Here is a 4,144-nt window from a genome sequence, read left to right as displayed (position 1 = left end):
TTAGTGTGTTGTACAGATATAAAGTAAAAAAAAAACCAACCAAAAAAACAAACAAACAAAAAATACTCAGGGTGGTTTTTGGAGTTTATTCTTTTGTTTGTTTTCTTTTCTTATGCTCAGCCATAAATAAGCCGCAAATCTCTCTAGTCCCTGAAAAATTTCACCTGAATATGCTTCTGCCCCACGCACTGTATATAAATAGATCAGAGCAGCAAAGCTCAATTCTAGATTTAAAAATCCACCTGCAAAGATTGCAGGTATTTACACCCAGGGAGCAGCTTTCCAGCAGCTCCTCTGGAAAACAGGACCAGGCAGGGATGTGTGCACGTCTCGGCTCTGCTGCCTGAGGTCCTGGTCCAGCACATTGATGGCCATGGGAACTAAATTCCATGTGTGTAGTTTGGATTAACTATCCCTTGCATCTGGGAAAACACAAATGTTTATAAAGGGCTCCACCATTGCTGGTGGTTTCAACCCAGATGCCGAAAGCCAGCTCCCTCTCTGCCTCAGCTTCTCACAGTATTTATAATACAAACACTTCTAATCTAAGGAACGTAATTCCCAACAGTTTAATAGGGCTGAAGTTCCCTTCCCACCTCCCCTTTCCCAACCCATCAATTAGGTAGGTATATGTGAAAACAAACAACCTATGTGTTTTCTGCATCTCTGAGGAGGTGTAATGGTGCGAAGTGCTGGTTATGTGCGTTTACTAATGGGAACAGAGGAGCAGAGTGGGTCTTTGCAAATGGGCAGGTTTGGTTTTTCCATGAATGATGAAAAAGAGCAGCTTTCAGCAACACAGTGAGTGCTGGAGAAGGAAAAGGCAGGGGAAGGGCTTGCATGCATGCCACAGCTTTGCAGAGTGGCCATGGTGTTGCCAGTAGCAGGAGCGGTGGGAATGAGACCCAGAACCTAATCCTGATGCCCCAGAAGGCATCAGGCTGTTGCCCAGAAAAATCCCCCTCCCTGGGTGTGGAAATCCTTCATGTCTGTTTTCCTGACTCGTTTAGTCTCATGTCTTTATGTTCATGGCAGCAGAGTAGGCCATGGGAGTCCCCTGCAGTCCACAGCCGATGATCACTTCTGGTTTGCTGTGCTTTAGTCCATGCTGACCACCAGGGCTCAACTACAGACACCTGAGTCCATACTTAAACAAAAGGATTCCTTTAATACATTCTTTAAACCCACACTCACACCTATACTTCAGAGAGGTTGCACACCTCCATTTCTCAAAGAGGCCTCCAAAGCAGTAAAAATCCACGTGGGGCTCCACCAAGCCAGTGAGTGACACGTGAAGCACTCCTCGGTCTTCTGAGTAACTCTCGTGGTGTAAAACATCACCAATGTGTAAAATCACCTGTGCACGTATCAAAGCAGCTTGTGAGCCATTCCTGACAAAAACACTGGAGCTGTTAGGGAGGAAGCCTGCAGAAGGTGGACCAGCTGCTCCTCACGCTTGCCACTATCCCGTGCCGTGTTGACGCCACCGCAGCAGCAGGACAAACACCCGCCGAGGCAGAGCGCTGCTTTGTCTGACCTTTTGCCATGACCTCTGCCTTGCTGCCTCACGGACCACATCTGCAGAGATGGGATTTGACAACAAGTGTCACGTCTCTTCCATCCTAAAGGCGAATAAATGTCCCTTTCGATCATGGCTGTCACACAGGCTCATGGCTGAGTGACACCCCAGCCCAGCAAATTACTCCTACCCTAGTTGCTGCCAGCATTGGAAATACAGCTGGTTTGGAGACACTCCTGGATAAAGGCACAACCAGAAGTAAACCCAGACTACAGGTCCACCCTGTGATACGCACATGCAATGTAGGTACCATCAACACCCAAGTAAAAAAATCACTTTTGCAGTAAGCATGACCTTTTTTGAAGGTGGGCATTCCACAGCCACGCTGTGAAGGGAAACACAATTAAATCAACTCTGTAGAAACCAGCTGGTGGCTGTAAGGGAAGTCACACCAGTGCAGGCTGATCAGCCCTCTTGTGCTCTCCCTCCACACAGGTTGCTAGTTCCATGCCGGGAGTGGCTCATGGCCCCTTCCGCTGCACGGGGGGCACAGGCACACTGCCACCCACAGCTCGGCTGGCAAGCACAGCAACCAGTGCCCAAGGGTCTGGGAAGGGAGTGGGAGAGGCGTGCTGGCCTGGCAATGAAGCTGGAAGGCAAGCCCATGTTGTAGATGAGGCATCAGCATAGGAGGCAGCCACCACCCCGAGCAACCCCCGTTTATTGTGGCACAGCTTTGGGCTTTCCTTGCATGTCCTGGGGGACAAAGCTACCACTTCCTGGTGGATGTTGAGATCTTTTGTTCCACAGTGTTCCAGGGAGTTCCTGCCACACTACTTGGACACTATAGCAGCTCCCTGAATTCCTCCTCTGATGTCCTACCGAGGTGCTGCCTACACCTCTGTGGGCCAAGTAAGAGCCAGAGTAAAAACAGCCTTGAAAGCTGCTCATGACAGGTGTCCATTAGAGTATGAATGAAGCAAAAATGTCATCCAAACGTGAAACAAAGAGCCCAGAGCAGCACCAGATAGTGCAGAGCCTTGGGGTCAGTGCAGGAGTTGTGTCACACCACATCTCTCCCACGCCATGCCCATGGCCAGAGCAGGGCATTTCCTGGAAATGTGGCCATGTGCCTTACACTGCCAGGCTCCTCAGACACTGGGAAGGGCTTTGAGGAGCAAGTTCCTCTCTGGAGGGGCCAGGGGGAGGCAAATGCTCTGATGCAGCATGGGAGGAGAGACCAGCAGGGGCCACAGGCAGGGCCAAGAGCCCAAGTGCACCTACAGAGTCACGGCCATGCTGGCTTCCTCTGCACACCCAGACAGCTCCTGTTGGGCTTTTACTCCCTCTCCTGTTTCCTCTCCTTGCAGTGCTGCCACCTTCCTCCGATGAAGGGGTGGGGGGCTGACTGACAGCACATTCCCCAGAACAGCAAGTGGTGCATGCATTTGATAAGGGATGCTCTGCCTTATTATTACTAGGTATTATTATGTATTTTTTCAATACCCGTCTACCCCTCCAGAGCGGTAGCACCTTTACTGGTGGAGGTGCGTGTTCTAAGCAGTGTTTCATCACTCCTTCCCTGGCTAAAGCACCCTTACCAAAAGGTCTTGGTCCCTGTCACAGCTCTGGCAGCGCTGACCATCCTGTCCGGAGCCTGGGTTCCCATTAAAAACCTGCCGGGAGCTGGTCCCCCCGGGGCAGACCCCGCGGGGCTGAGGGGCGGCGGGAGCCGCAGGCAGCGCTGGCCCGGGGCTGGGCTCCCCCTGCTCCCGGGCCTCTCGGGAGCCGAAGCAATTCATCTCAGCCCTTCCCCGCAAATTACTCCTGTGACCACACAACGCGAGCCGGCCATTCAGGCTGAACTCTAGCCGTGCATTATCCAGACGGCGAATCCCGCAGAGCCTGGCATCTCAGCCCCGCTCCCGCTGCTCGCCCTGCCTCCCAGAAGGCAGCTCCCAACAGCCGCTACTGTGGCAAAGGGAAAACTCCATCCAGTGGAAAGCAGGCAAAGTTTTACATCTCCCAACTCCCCCCAAAAATTATAAGCGCAGGTGCTGCCACACTTGCATTCACTCCCAGCTGCAAGCTGGAGGTGCCAGCTGAAATACGCCAGGAAGGGGCTTTCTGCACTGCTCCACTACTGGTGCGTGGGTTTCCAGGGAGAGCGAGGCCAGATCTCATGGAATTGCTCAGCTGCACTAATCGAGGTCTGTTTTCCCTCTTTTTCCCCCCATAAGGAAATGGGGGTTACGGAGCCATTCAGTGGCGAGGGAAGGAAGGGAAGGGGAAGGAGGGGAGAGAAAGAGATAGAGTGGGAACAGAGCCAAATTGGACAGCATGTCTTTAAAGAAGTAAAAAGCAGAGTCAGCCTAACAAACCTAATCTCCAGCCCAGCACTGCCTGTTACCACTCACATGTCCACAGGGATGACAAGCAAATGCCAATGCTCTGGGACATGGTGGCACCAATGGGACCACCAGCAGAGATGGTCTTTGGGCTGTGCCAGGTGTGCTCGGGCTGGCTGGAACACAGGCACAGAGGTGGCTGCAGGCAAGTGCAGCAAAACGTGCCCACAGTTCTGCCCCTGCTTCTCTGCCTGGAGGTGTCCCTGGCCCCAGGCTC

Source organism: Pseudopodoces humilis, chromosome 6 (genome assembly GCF_049639895.1).
Source record: "Pseudopodoces humilis isolate 2021_Gansu_Grassland_sample_001 chromosome 6, ASM4963989v1, whole genome shotgun sequence".
NCBI classification, from domain to species: Eukaryota; Metazoa; Chordata; class Aves; order Passeriformes; family Paridae; genus Pseudopodoces; species Pseudopodoces humilis.
This window is presented reverse-complemented; position numbering follows the sequence as displayed.